Genomic DNA, 15,810 nt, shown 5'->3' with positions numbered 1-15,810 from the left:
TACCCGGCCCCGGGACCTGAGTGCATCCCATTAGATCTTTTGGTCTTTGCCAGAACTCGGTCAGAACAAGCTTGGATTAACTTTCCACAAGCCCCTCTTATAGCCTTCCTAATTCCCCTCTCTGCCAGGATTCTGAAATTCCTTTCCTGCTCACCGACCCTTGTGGCTGCCCACAGCCTGCAGGAGAATGCCCTGGCAGCTCAGCCCAGAAAGGGAAAATCAGAACTGACATTTTTTGAGGCAGAGATAGCGCCCAGTGCTGGGTTAGGGCTTCACATCAGATACGTCATTTCATTTTAGGAAGAGCACCACTGTTTCTTCATGGCCATTTGGGGGCTGAGGAAACTAGGTACAGCATCACGAAAAGTCACACTGGTCTAGCCTGCACCACGTTTCCCTGCCACTCTTCTTCCCAACCTTTTTTCCTCTGCTGTTTCAGACTGTTCCACCAGGCTCCTCTAACTCTCCCCTCTGAGGGCAGAGACTGTGTCTTCTTCCCTCTTTGTATTTATTGCAGTACCCAGGAGGACAGAAACTGCTTGATTCTCTCAATCAGCACGAGATTTGCTTTCTCAGGCCCGAGCCCTGCACCTCTGTCCCAGATGCTGTGCATCTCTTCCCTCTGCCCCCTGGAAGTTTGACGGGGCTCCGAGTCTTTCTCTCCTGCCAGCCCTGCACAGGTGAGCCAGGCTTCACTCAGAGCTAGAACCCTTGTAGCCAGAAGATGAAAAGGGCTCTTTCTACCCTTTACATGTCTAATGACATCATCCCTTTCAGACTTTGGGAAATTCATAACAAATGAAGTATGGCCACTTACTCAGAAATTGAGCAGGTGTCTGAAGGCTGCTGGGGAGGAGGGAGACGGTATGTGGTTCATATTGGCAGGAAGATGAGGTGCAATGGAATCAAGTACCTACAGGACAGGACAGGGGCCTTGGGATGAGAGACATGGAGGGGAGACACAGCTGCCTGCAACATGTAGTTTCAGCGATGTTGGAAGACCCCCAGGGGTCCCTAACCATGTTCCTCTGAGCTTGTAATCGTTTCTTCTTTCCTTTTGTGTTCAGAATTCCTAGCATTTCAGTTCTCTGTTTTGGATTATGTGGCTTTTTCCCTGATGCGCCATCTTTCCTAGATGTACAGGTTGGGAAGATGAATGAGGGGTGGGGAGGTGCGTAAATCCCACATGTTTTCTGGGAACATGGGCCCAGCTAGGGAAAGGCAAAGAAGACCAGAATGAGTAGCTTTCAGTCAGTTTCTGCAGAGGACTAATTGTCACTTTGGGGATACTTTGACAGGTACAAGGAGTCAGGAATAGGATAGGAGAGTAAGGAAGAGTCTACGGGGAGAAAGGACTGATGGTGAGTGGGGCAGACACTGAAAACCCTTGACGCAGGTCAGCCTGACTGGTTCCCTGAGATGGACAAGCCCAGGCTGGCCCAGCAGCAGCCTGTGGAACTCCAGGCCCTCCAACGACAGGCTGCAGATGAGAGTTCAGACAAGCAGCTGGGGCCAGGTGGAGCCACGGAGAGATGAAGGAGCAGTCAGCCAAGAACTACAAGCAGGCAGGAAGTTGGAATGAGTGACATCATAGCTTTCTGCTGTAGGACAAAGCCCCAGCCCAGCGTTTGTGGGAAGGGAAGGGAAGTGGAGGGCTGGCCTCGAAGAGCCAGCTGGCCCAGCGGCAGAGGGACTGACGGACTGAGCCGTTTCTTCACGGGAGCTCCAGGTGCAAGGTGGGGCCTGGGAATCAGGAACAAGGCAGAAGCACCTCGAGCCATGTGAGAACAAGGTCTTCAAAGACAGAGGCACCAGTGTTTTAAAAATTATTATTTTTGTGGCAAAAAAAACCACAACATAAGATGCACCATTTTAACCAATTTAAAGTGTGCCATTCAGCAGCATTAAGTACATTCACAGTGCTGTGTGACGTCACGGCTATCTGGTTCCAGAATATTTTCATCACCCCAAATGGAAACCCCATTCCCATTAAGCAGTCACTCCCCACCCCCAACCCCCGCCCCACCAGCCCCTGCCAACCACACTTGCTTTCTGTTTCCATGGATTTGGAAACAGTTCTGTTCTGGGTGTTTTACGTAAATGGAATCGTACAACCTGTAACCTTCTGTGTCCGCCTTTTTTCATTTAGCATGTTGTGGAGGTGCATTCATGTCATTATAGCAAGTGATGGTGAATTTTTCTGTGTCCACTTGACTGAGCCATAGGGTGCCCAGATATTTGGTTAAACGTTCTGGGTGTGTCTAGAAGAGTGTTTCCGGTTGAGATTAACATTTGAGTGGATGGACTGAGAAAAGGAGATTGCTCTCCCCAGTGCAGGTGGGCCTCACCCAATCTGTTGAAGGGCTGAATAGAACAAAAAGGCTGAGTAAGGGAGAATTTGTTCTCTCTCTCTCTCTCTCTCTCTGCCTGTTTTCGAGCTGGAGCACCAGTCCTTTCCTGCCTTTGGACTCAGATCTAGACTAGAACCTACATCACCAGCTCTCCTGAGTTTCCAGCCTATGGACCGCAGGTCTTGGGACTTGCCAGCCTCCATAATCACGTGACCTAATTCCTTATTACATATATGACATAATATTATTGTATGGCATATATTAATATATACTGTATTTATATTTATTAATAGATAATATTAACATATGAGAGATATATGTATATATCTTCTATTGGTTCTGTTTTTTCTGGAGAATCCTGGCTAATACATAACATGCATCAGCCCTTCATTCCTTTTAATGGCTGAGTAATATTCCTTGTACGGATATACTGCACTTCTGTTTATCCATTTGCCAGTTGAGGGCATTTGGGTTGTTTCCACCATGCACCACGTTTTGAATCCTGATTAAGTCAAGTCTTTGAACCTCTCGGGGCATCTCTTTCATCACATGTGAAATTCTCACAAGGATTAAATGAGATAAAGCACATAAAAGCCTGGCACAGAGAGGGAAATCAACAAATTGGTGTCCTTAACTGACATGGGGACTCAGATCAAAGTGGGCCCAACAGCAGAACCATCTTGCAGTGGATTCGGGATCCTCAAATTCCCCCCTCAAATCAGAAGTGGGCCCCGAGTCAGGGCAGGTGGAGCACAAGACCTCTGAGTTCTGAGGGCAGGAAATTGGACCCTTCCTTGCCCTCCCCCTCTCCCTAGCACACACACTTAGGGAACTGAGGCTCTAAATCCGGGCCCCAAAGCATGAGTATACCTCTGTCTCACAGTGTCTTAGGCCAATAAATATTGTGAGGAAATGTCTCATATTTAACTTGTTAGAAATACCACACATTTTGCAAAGGTCTGAAAGAGAATGCACACACTGCCGTCCTGCCCGATCTTAAAAATGAGCCCTCTTCAGCTTTATTTACAACTTTTGTTCAGATTATTCCAGGGCACGCACTCACATTATATAAAACTTGTGAAAAAATAACACCTATCATTCCCTAAATCACAGTAATTTCCTAAGTTTACATTTACATTCGGTTTTTTTTTTTTTTTTATGTTCTGTAACTGTAAATGTCTCTCTCAAAGACGTCATAAAAGGCAACCTGAAAAGTGAGTTTAAATGCACTGAGTCTTCCTTGCTAAAGGCACACAGACAAAACAACTTATTCCACGTTCAGAGGTGACCAAATCAATGGCCAACCTAACAGCACTGGCCTGGGGCTCACGAGGTTTGGGGTGCGTGGCCTAGTGAGGCCACAGACATGTCCCTTAACTGCTCTGAGCCTCAGTTTGCTCATCTGTCCAATCCACTCATTCGGCGGCACTCCCTGAGGCCCACCGGGCACTAGGCACTGTACCAGGCTCCGAAGTTACAGAGATGAATAAGACCGACAACCCTTGCCCCAGAAACCCACAAACAGGAGAATAGCTAACACGCTTAACCCCTTACTGTGAGCCAGGGACTGCTGTGCATTTCACATGTGTTAGCCCATCATCAGATCCTTCTAAAACCCCTATGAGATGGCTGGTGTTATTGGAGATACTATTCTTATCTTCATTTTGCAGATAAGAAAACTTAAAGCTCAGAGCAGTGCAGTCATTCACATGGCTGGTCAAAAGCAAATGCAAGCAGTCTGGCTTTAGCGCCTGCCCTGTTGAGCCCCACACGACTATGCCCCCATGTGTATTTACATGATAGACCTCCGTGCAAATGACAGAAGAGCATAGAGCCGAGCAATTGATTTTACCTGAACAAAGTTATGGAAGGCATCAGACACGACTGCATACCTTGGCCAAGAAGAATAAGATCTCACCTGGCAGGGGTGGGAGACAGAAACAGAGAGATGAGAGCAAGAGCATAACTCGAGGTGGCCGAGTGTGTGGCGTGGTCAGGGGTGTGAAGAAGCCCCTGGTGAAAAGATCAAGGCCATACAGTGAGAATGAAGACTAAGGACAGAGGTCTACCCTGCAGGCCCTTCCAGCCCTTAATCCTGTGATTTGCTACATATTAAATCTACAGTCCTTCATTTAAGGACGTGTAAAGTTTATGTCTACATTAGCAATCAGACTGGGGTTTCAGAAAGCGTATACCTCTCTATCCTAACACCTGAATTTTCTTTAACCAGTTTAATAGAGTGTGTGGTATATTTCAATGTGCATATTGGAATATGTGATATTTACTGAGCAAACGTGATGAGCGTTAAGTCAGCGCACAGCATCCTCTCCATTCTGACTGTACCGCCATCGTGGAGGGAGAGCCTATGTGCTGCCAGCGGCCCCTGCTTTCTTCAGTCTGTGCCCTGCCTTCTGTGGGTCATTAATCTAATCCCTCTGATGTCCTGGGTTCTCCCTCATTTGCAGGGCCGGCCACTGCATAAAGCCTGTCCTCTCTGGCACGGCATTCAGCACCTTTCTCCATCCTTTGTGGTCTAGCCCTCAACACCGTCTCCCACCACTCATCACCCTTCTACCCGCACCCCACCTACCCCAAGTTCCAGCCCACACTAAACCACTCCCCATCCCAAGCACGTGCACCTGCTCCTTCTCGGACAGCTCCAGACAGCCGGCCACTCCTTCCTCCTGCACCTCTCTGCTCTTAACTGAATGGCAGTACTCCCCCAATCACCCGGCGCTATCTGAAACACTTAGGTATGGTTCCCCAGGGCTCACATGGGCTGCTTTTCATGTGGTCACTCCGCCAACAAATACATACACATCTAGTGACCATATGAAAACCTGACCTGTTAATCTATAAATATTGACACAGTTAAGTAGTCACTACTTACCAAGAAATGTATAGGGAATTTTTTTTAGCCTTTTACTTAATACATCAGTTCATTCACTAAATACATATTGAGCACCTCCTCTGTTCCGTGCACACACTAGATGCTAGAGCAGTGAGCAAGGCAGTGGTTAGCAAACCGCTACCATGGAGCTTGCAGAACATTCTAGGTGGGAAAAACAGACGGGCATGAGAAAAGAATAAACATGATCCTGACAGGCTCCAGCAAGTGCTTATCAGCAAGGACTCCTTAACAGGAAAGGATTTCGTAATTGCAGGGAGCTGCTTAGAGGGAGGGGTCAAGGATGGCCTCTCCAGAGAGGCCATGTTTGCACTGACGTCTGACGAAGGGACGCGGGCCAGCCATGAGAAGAGCTGAGGCAACAGCATCCTGAGCCAAGGGGACAGCAAATGCAAAGGTCCAGAGGTGGAAAAGGGCTCTGCAAGTATTTGGAAGGGAGAGGAGCATAGTGTGACTGCTGGGAAAGTTCGAGAGGAAGAGAACTAGGGTTGTCACAAGATGAAGTGAGAGAAAGCATATGGAGTGTGAGTGGAGGCTCCGTAAATTCTAGCAGTGTATCGATCGTTACCATCGTCATAGGAGCCTGGGAGGATAGAAGATCGATCATGCAGGTCACTGCAGCCCATGGTAGGAAATCTAGGTTTTAACCTAAAAACAATTACAAGTCATTGATGGGCTTTTAGCATTGTTCCCCTGGCTACTCAGGGGAGGGGACAGGAGAGGGGGGTGAGTCAGAGCAGGACAAGAACAGAAGCAGGGAGAGGAACTAGGAGGACTTTATAATAATTGGGACAGGAACCAAAATGGCTAAAATTAACAACACAAGAAACAATAGGTGTTGGCGAGGATGTGGAGGAAGGGGAACCCTCTTGCTCTGTTGGTGGGAATGCAAACTGGTGCAGCCACTCTGGAAAACAGTATGGAGGTTCCTCAAGATGTTAAAAATAGAGCTACCCTATGACCTAGCAATTGCACTACTAGGTATTTACCCAAAGGATACAAAAATACAGATTTAAAGGGGACATGCACCCCGATATTTATAGTAGCACTATCAACAATAGCCAAACTATGGGGAGAGCCCAAATGTCCATCAGCTAAGAACAGATAAAGAAGAGGTGGTATATATATATATGTAATATATATATTCCACTGTGTGTGTGTGTGTGTGTGTGTGTGTGTGTGTATACTCAGCCAGCAAAAAGAATGAAATATTACTCAGCCATCAAAATGAAATCATGCCTTTTGCAACAAAGTGGACGGAGCTAGAGTGTATCATGCTAAGCAAAAGAAGTCAGCCAGAAAAAGACAAATACCACATGATCTCACTCATATGTGGAATTTAAGAAAAAAAATCCAGATGAACATACAGGGAGGGGGAAAAGAAAAAAAGGAGGAAGGGAAACAAGTCATAAGTGACTCTTAACGATGGTGAACAAACCGAGGGTTGATGGGGGCAGGGGGATGGGGGATGGGCTAGATGGGGGATGGGTATTAAAGAGGGCACTTGTCATGATGAGCACTGGGTGTTGCGTGTAAGGGATGAATCACTGAATTCTACTCCAGAAACCAGTATTGCACTGTGTCAACTAACAAAATTTTAAATTTAAAAAAATAATAATAATTGCGACAGGAACTTCAAATGAAATGTTTAAACATTTATCTTCTATCGTCATACAATTCATAAAAATGAAATTGTGCTTTTTTAGTCAGCGATACACTTTGGCAGAAGATGTGTGTATCTTCTGATGTCCCTGTTGAATGATGGATGAATTGAAGTTGCTCTCTCAAGAATGCTGCGGGCTGTTTTCCAACACCAACCACCAGATCTCTGAGTCTCTGGGTCCCTCCAGCGTGTCCCACAGTTCAGTTCAGTTCTGACACTAATGACCTGGGGTTAGGGTCAGATCCCACAACTTAAACAGCTCGGTTCCACAGGACCACCCTCACTCCAGACGTCAGTCTCAAGTCCCAAGGCACCTCTACTTCGGACCAGCAGGCTGTAAGTCGGCAGTTCACACGCCCCCTCCTCAGGTGCAATAACTTGCTAGAATGGTTCACAGGACTCAGGAAGACACTTCACTTACTATTATCAGTTTATTATAAAGGGTACAGTTCAGGAACAGCCAAATAGAAGAGATGCATGGGACAAGGAAGTGGGGGGCAGTGCATGGAGCTTCCGTGCTTTCCTGGGACATCTCCCAGCCCCCCAGTGTGTTTGCCAACCTGAAAGCTCTCCCAACCCTGTCATTTAGGGGTTTTATGGAACTGTCATCAGGTTGCCATGATCCACTCAATGCCCAACCCTCACTTTCCTCCCCAGAGGCTGAAGGGGGAGGGGCTGAAAGTTCCAGGCTTCCAATCAAGGGTTGGTCTTTCTGGCCACATGCCCACATTCTGAAGCTACCTGGGGGCCCCTCCAGAGTCACCTCTTTAGAACAAAAGATATTCCTAGCATCTCTCACACTCAAGAAATTCCAAGGGATTTAGGATCTCTGTGTCAGGAACCAAAGACAAAGACCAAATATATATATTTTTTATGATGCCACACCCACCATTGGACTAATTTAAGTATTTTATCTGAGAACTCTCTTGTTTATTGCATCTAAAATTTAAAAATAAATAAATAAATGTAATAGGTTAACTTCCAGTGGCACTCTTGAGAGGACAGCATAAATATAACTAAGATGTGCCTAAATGGCCTATGACATGCCAGGTAGACCTTGTCGTTTTGTAATAACCCATTGACTTCCCTGTGCACGACCCTCATAGCCCTATTAGTTCCCAAAGAACAGGCTTGGTGATTTTTGTGTGCGTTTGTATAGGCAAATATTTAGCACAGTCCTCGGCATTTAATAGGTATTCAATAAATATTTCCCAAGTGTGTGAATGAATATTCTGTGTTATGGACTGAATGTTTGCGCCCCCTCCCCAATTCACCTGTTGGAATCCGAGAACCCTCAATGTGACGATTTTAGGACGTGGGGATTTGGGGAGGTGAGTCAGCCGTAAGGATGGAGTCTTCATGGATGGGGATAGTGTGCCATTGTAAGAAGAAGAGATATTTCTTTCTCTCTCTCTCTCTTTCTCTCTCTCTCTCTCTCTCTCTCTGCAAGCAGACACCAAGGAAGACCATGTGAGTACATAACCAGGAAGAAAGGACCTCACCAAGAGCCCAACCCTGATGGTACCCTGACCCCAAATGTCCAGCCTCCAGAACTCTAAGAAAAAAATGTCTGTGGTTTAAACCACGCAGTCTGTGGTATTTATTATGGCAATCGAGCTGACTGAGACATTATGGAAGCATCCTCGCATTAAGCGGGCTCTTCCCTTCAGAGGCTCGTAATCTAGCTGGGAAGAAAACAGAGACACGAACACTTAAATAATTATTTTCACAATCCTCATGAGATAAAGGTGCTGATGTGTGGCTGGAGTTAAGCTGGGCTCCAAACACACTCACCATTTGTCCCTCGGCGCGTTACTGCTCTCCTCCACTTTCCCATCATTTTCTGTGAAGGGCGGTGGTGAGAAGTAGACGATCCACATAAAGGGCTTAGAGCAGAGCCAGGAAGGCAGCAAATGCCATCAGTCTGAACCCTGAAGATATAATTTCTGTGCTGAGTAGCACCGGGGTAAGGCTACAGTGTCTGTTTGGGTTAATAAGAAACAAGATTAATAATGAGATGATGGAAAGCCTGTGTGCTTTGGCATCCTGTGAACCTCGGAGGCTTCGCCTCAACCCAGCAGAAAGGCCTCTGGTCTTCAAAAGAGCATCTCTCGTTGGCAGCCCCTTCCACGACCCCGGGACCTTGCCTGGATGCTCCGCGGTCCCGGCCGTGGAAGGTCAGCTTGGGAAGCATCCAGGGCACGCTGCGGCTGAACCACCTCCCAGAAGCCCACGAGTCCGCTTTGGGCTGGAGGGAGGTTTGGGAGCCCGCTACCGCCAGTTTCGGCGGACTGCGGGCCGCGTGCTGGCAGCGAGGCTCGGGGAAAATGTGACCTCTTGTTTTACTACACTCTGCACGGGCGCGCTTCCAGGGCTGGCTTCGGGCCCCCGCCGTGGAGCCGGTGCAGAGCCACGGAGCAGGGGCTGCTTCGCGGGAAAGGCAGATTGGTTCGTGAGCCTGGGCCCTAGGCAGGTGGACCGAGCGGCAGGCAGTGCCCACCTGGCTGCTCAGGCCTCTCCAGCTGGAACGCCGAGCCCTACCAGCACTTTCCTCCGCTGCCTTGGCAATGGCGCGCGTTGAAAACGCTGGGAACAAGACTCAGAGCCAAACGGCTCTTCTCCCCCCTCGCTCCTGCCTCACCCCTCCCAGCCATCACTATCAAAGGCATGTCACACTTCAGAAAACCCAACTGGAGAAGCCCAGCCGAAAATAAAGGTGATGTGCCAAGCCCTTGACACATCAAATTCTTCAACTGCACTTAAAACGGTATCTGACACATTTCTAGAGCATGACATTTTTACATCAGGCTTGATGTGATTATGGGGCTATCCGCCCATCTTCTAATGCTTTTCCTTGCTGCCCCGTATCTAGTTCAATGACACGGTCTGTCGCTCTTCCTCTCCATTATCTTTCCCTTCTTCTATTGATACAGCATATTCACTTACATTGGAATTTGTCATATATTTTATCTTTATGAAGATAAAGGGGAAGCAGGAGACCACAGTGGTGGAGTCTGACTGCCTGGGCTGGAATGTCAGCCCCCCACCTACTAGCGGGTGACCATAAGCTCTCAGTGCCTCAGCTGCCTAATGTGGAAAAACGGGGTTTCTGTGAAACCCCAATGAGGTCTTGCATGCAAAATACTTGAAGGAGCGCCTGCAACGGAAGCAGTCCTCCCTCAGTGAATGTTTGATGGTGATCTAGCTATTCCCCCAAGCCTCTGGTCAGTTATTCGTGTCATTACCTCTTTCCTTTGTTAACTGCCCTTGTTACAAACAAACGCCCTGTTAAGGCATTTAGTTCATTCATCAGACTTTTTAATGGAATTGTTAAGTATTTTAATTTATGATGATGATAGAAATAATATGAAATAGCACTTAATATTTACTTAGTGTTTCCTGTGTGCTGGGCTCTCTGCTCAGCTATTTACGCACATCACCTCATTTAATCTGTCTAATTACTCGTTCCCAAAGGCTGGACGTGGGCTCGTGCAGGCACAAGACTAAACTTCTCATCATTCTGAAGTCAAGACCGCGGAAAGCATTTTTCCTTAAAGATATGTTCATTTGAAGAAACTAACCCGTCCTGCTTTTTTTGGTCTTAAAATACTCTTTCTTTTATGGTGAGGGTAGATGATAGTTTCTTTTCTGGAACATTCTGACTTGGAAAAATAAAGGACTGGCAATTCTGCGTTAGTCACTAGACTTTGTTTGGTTTGGGTCCGTTAAATCCAACAGTCTGAAATCCGTTCCTCATCACAAATCTGATGCGTAGCTATTATCATTCCCATTTTACAGATGAGAAGCCAAGACTCAGAGAGTCTTGTGGAACTTGCCCAAGGTCACACAGCTAGCGACAGGAGGCGAGCCCGGCATCCTAGCTCTTACGTTCTTGATGATAACACTGATTCATTCACTGAATGAATACCTGCTACACGCGGGACACACACCTCACTTCATTCTCATAGCTGCCCTGTGAGGAGGTGTGATTCCCCATTTTACAGCATAACAGAACCTGAGGAGGTTAGGTATTTGCCAAGGCCCCCTAGAGTCTGAAAATATGAACGCAAGATTGGAGCATACTTCTCTGATTCCAATTCCTTTTCCTTTTGCACCTACCATGGGCCAGATAACCTGATGGAAGCTAAGTCTATCACAAACAGCTGAAAAATGTGCTCTGGCCTCAAGGGGCTCACAGTCTTGAGTGAGGAGACATTCAAGTTATAATGCTCTCTGATAAACCCTATACTGAGGTGTGTCTAAGGTACTTTGAGAGGGAGTTTATTTTGACAGATGTTTCTGACAATATTGTAATATCTTGCCATACTGTATTTTAAAGAACCCTATATGCAACTTAGGGTTTCGTGTCTCTGCTTTGTATGAACACTTGGCAGGAAATCTTTTCCATTAAGAGCATATTTCTTGTATTATATATAACATGATGCTCTGAGTAGTCACTTGGTGAGGGTTTTCTGACATCCTAGAGGCTAACACATTTTAAAGATTGAAAACCATTTTTAATAATACAAAAGACATAAAACACTTTAAATTCTGAAGCTTCTGTTGGATCCCAAAGTGCCAGAACGTTTTTCCCCTTGTGCCATTGACTGTGCCAGGTGGGCACTTTGGCAAAAGACTGGGAACTTGATTGTACGCCCCTCCTCCCACCCCACCGCCCCATTCAGATTTTTATCTAATGGTTTATAAATAGTAAAATGGGAGTAAATACCAACAGCAACTGAAGGTTAAATTGCATTAGGGCCAAAAAAAGGAAAAAAAGGAAACAAGTATAAAGGCTAAACTCCACTTTAATCCCCAAAGAGGCAGGAGGTGAAATGTCCTTAGGCCAGATTCTTCTCTCAGAATGTGCTGCAGAGGCTGACACAGACCCACTGAGCACAAGAAACTCCCACCGACGTCAGGGCACATTTGGAGAACAGGCTATCCAAGCTGCAGTCAGGCAGACAGCCCTACAGCAAAGTTGTGCCCTTGGACTTCGCCTTTGAGGTTAATGTATCACCGTGTTTTCAAAGGTGTGGGCAGCCAGCTGGCTTCCGACAGAGGGTATTGGGAATTGCCAAGTCTCAACCTTTGGGGAGGGATACATTTCCTGGCCTATCAGGGCACAGGTCTCCACAATTTACAGTGTCCTTGAATCTTGTTCATTTGAAGTAAATGATTGTCTAACCCAACACTTAGCAGCTAGGCTTGCATCATCCTATAGGTCAATTTTTTTAAATCAATTTCCCAGGGGTTCAGTCACTCTTTAACAAATATTTATGAAGGACTTGCTGTAAGAAAGGTCCAGACGCATGGCAGAGCAAGCATAGACCTACACGGTTCAATCCTGCACGAAGCTTAGAGTCTAGTTGAAAGCCAGCCAATCAATCAAATCAATCCCACTAGTGAATGTGTAATACCAAATAGGAATTAATAGACGCAGGAGGAAAAGAAGGCTCTTTAAGAGTGAATAACAAGGGAAGCTGACCTAGATTGAGGAGTTAGGTGTGAGGAGGGTGAGGAGGAGATTTTAGGTGAAGGCCAGGATGCAGGAGGGACGGGGAAACTGGAGAGCAGGGGCAGCTTGGTGAGGGGCCAAGAGCTGGGCAGAGTTAAGAATTTGATCCTTATCCTAAGAATAATAGGTGCTTCCAAAGGGTTCTAAGGTCAGGGTCATATCTGATGTGGTCAGACATGCCTTTGGGAAAGTTGCCCCAACAGCTGTGTAAAGGAGAGAGGGATGGGAGGTTGTCAGTAAGTAGGAAGGCCAATTAGGAGACTATCTTGGTGGTCTTGCCAAGACCTGATGGGACCATGGCCTGGGATAGCAGCAATGGAGGTAGAGGAGAAAAGATACTTCAAGTAAATGTGATCTGACGTAAGCGTGAGAGAGAAGGAGGTTTTAAAGATGGTGCCTGACTCGGCTTCCACAGTGAAGTTTGGAGAGAAAAATTTTATATATATGATACATATATATTTTCGGAACATGTTCTCTGCTCACACAGAGTTGAACTACATCTAGTTGAACATTTATGCAGGCGTAGTCCTCAAGTCACCCATTTAAATTAGAGTTACATGTATCAGCATGGATCAATGTAAAAATATAATGTCGAGCAAAACAAAAAACAACTTGCAGAATGTGTGTAGTATTATATTATTTGTATAAAGTTTTAAAATATGTAAAACAATACTATGAATTATTTATGAATTCATATATACTTGGTTTAAGAATATGCAAATAAATGATAAACACCAGATTTAAGAGAACGATTGCCTTTCGAAAAGGGAGAAAAGGGAATGGCTTTGGGAAGGGGTACTCGGGAGCCTTCAACTCTATCTATAAATGTCATATTTATTTTTTAAAAGTTCTGAAGCAAACAGAGCAAACATGCTCAGATTTGACAAGGTTGCTTAAAATTAAGGCGGAGATTCCTAGGTGCTTAAAATCCTGCAAATTTGTTTAAAGTCCACAGTCTAGTAGGGAAATAATAAGTGTTACAAGAAAGATATGGATAAGAGATTATGGGAAGGCTGGAAAGGAAAAAAATTGATGCTAGCAGGAGCATTTATGTTGCTAACTTTCTCATCAATAGAAATGTGGGCAATGTATGTGCCTGGTACTTTGAATTCAATAAACATTTAAGTGTCATCCCGTTGGCGCTTCGAGGCACAGGTATGACTAGGCACAGCCTGGAACATCAAAGCGTACACAGCCTAGACGGGGAACAGGTTTCACAGACACAACCAAATGATAACGAGCCAATGCTGTGTTAGGATTGAGTAAAACGTTCCGCGATATCTCCATCTGCCTGGATACGTGGGGAAAAGCTTCACAGAGAAGGAAATCTCTACGAAACAGAAATACGTCGGAAGGGAGAAAAGGAAGGGCAAGAGAGGTGGCAGGTGCAGAATATACAAAGGTATAAAGTTGTAAAAACTCAGCGTGACTACAAATGACCCTTAAGAGGGACCCATGTATGAATGGCTCTGCAAGGAGGTGAGAGAGAGAGAGAGAGAGAGAGAGTGAGAGAGAGAAGAGTCTCATTTGAGAGAAATGTTTAAAGTCTGAGTCAGGAGAATCGGGTAACTTATTCGTTGTAGGAGGTGACAGAAAGGAAGAGATGGACCACCCCCCCTTTTTTTAAATTCCCATCCGCTGGTTAAATCAACTTCCTAAAGACACACTTTTCATAAAATAAAACCGTGTCTATTTGAAGTATATAGTTTGATAAGTTTTGACAAATGTATACACCCACAACCAAATGTAACCACAAACAAGACAGAGTATTTCCATCATCCAAAAAGTTGTCTGATGCCTTCCCCAGTCTGGAAACAACTCCCCCACCCTACCCAACCTGGGTAACCACTTACATGCTTTCTGTCCCAATAAATTAGCTTTTCTTTTTCTAGAATGTCATATAAATAGAATCCTACAATATGCATTCTTTTTTGTCTGGTGGTTTTCATTCAGCATAATATTTTTGAAATTCACACAGGATGTTGTCTCTATTAGTAGCCTGTGACTTCATTTGACTGCATACTATATATTGTGTGGATGTACCATATTTTATTTATTTCACCACCTATTGATGGATGTTTGAGTTCACTTCAAGTTGGGGCTATTACAAAGAAAACTGTTCTGAACACTTATGTGCATGTCTTCGTGTGGATTATGTTTTTATTTCTCATGGGGGAAGTAGCTAGGGGTTGAATTGCTAGATGATGTAGAAAATGTAAACTTAACTTTATAAGACACTGCGAGACTCTCCTCTGAAGTGGTTATATCATTTTATATCCACACTAGCAATGGATGTTGCTCCAGATCCTTGCCAACACTTGTATTGTCAAACTTTTGTATTTTAGACATTTTTGTGGGTATATAATGGGATCTGGTGGTGTTAGTTTTCATATATCTGATACCTGGTGATGTTAAGCATCTTTTCATGTACTTGTCCATTTGCATATATTCTCTTCTGTGGCTGTTCAACCTTTTGGTTATGAGTTGTTTACCTATCTTGAAAAAGATGGAGCAAGCATTAACTGAAGTAGGGAGCAGAGGGGGTAAAGAAAACAATAGTTTTGGAAATCCAAATCAAAACCTCAATGAGATACCACCTCACACCAGTCAGAATGGCTAAAATTAACAAGTCAGGGAACGACAGATATTGGCGGGGATGCGGAGAAAGGGGAACCCTCCTACACTGTTGGTGGGAATGCAAGCTGGTGCAACCACTCTGGAAAACAGTATGGAGGTTCCTCAAACAGTTGAAAATAGAGCTACCATACGATCCAGCAATTGCACTAGTGGGTATTTACCCCAAAGATACAAATGTAGGGATCCGAAGGGGTACGCGCACCCCAATGTTTATAGCAGCAATGTCCACAATAGCCAAACTGTGGAAAGAGCCAAGATGTTCATCGACAGATGAATGGATAAAGAAGATGTGGTATATATACACAATGGAATATTATGCAGCCATCAAAAGGAATGAGATCTTGCCATTTGCAATGATGTGGATGGAACTGGAGGGTGTTATGCTGAGTGAAATAAGTCAATCAGAGAAAGACATGTATCATATGACCTCACTGATATGAAGAATTCTTAATCTCAGGAAACAAACTGAGTGTTGTTGGAGTGGTGGGGGGTGGAAGGGATGGGGTGGCTGGGTGACAGACATTGGGGAGGGTATGTGCTATGGTGAGCACTGTGAATTGTGCAAGACTGTTGAATCACAGATCTGTACCTCTGAAACAAATAATGCAACATATGTTAAGAAAAAAGAAAAAGAAGAAGATAGCAGGAGGGGAAGAATGAAGGGGAGTAAGTCGGAGGGGGAGACAAACCATGAGAGATGATGGACTCTGAAAAACAAACTGAGGGTTCTAGA

Source organism: Callorhinus ursinus, unplaced genomic scaffold, assembly GCF_003265705.2.
Source record: "Callorhinus ursinus isolate GAN/ISIS: 27379988/994484 unplaced genomic scaffold, GSC_fseal_2.0 scaffold76, whole genome shotgun sequence".
Classification (NCBI taxonomy): domain Eukaryota; kingdom Metazoa; phylum Chordata; class Mammalia; order Carnivora; family Otariidae; genus Callorhinus; species Callorhinus ursinus.
The sequence above is the reverse complement of the archived record's forward strand: the minus strand, read 5'-3'. Positions refer to the sequence as shown.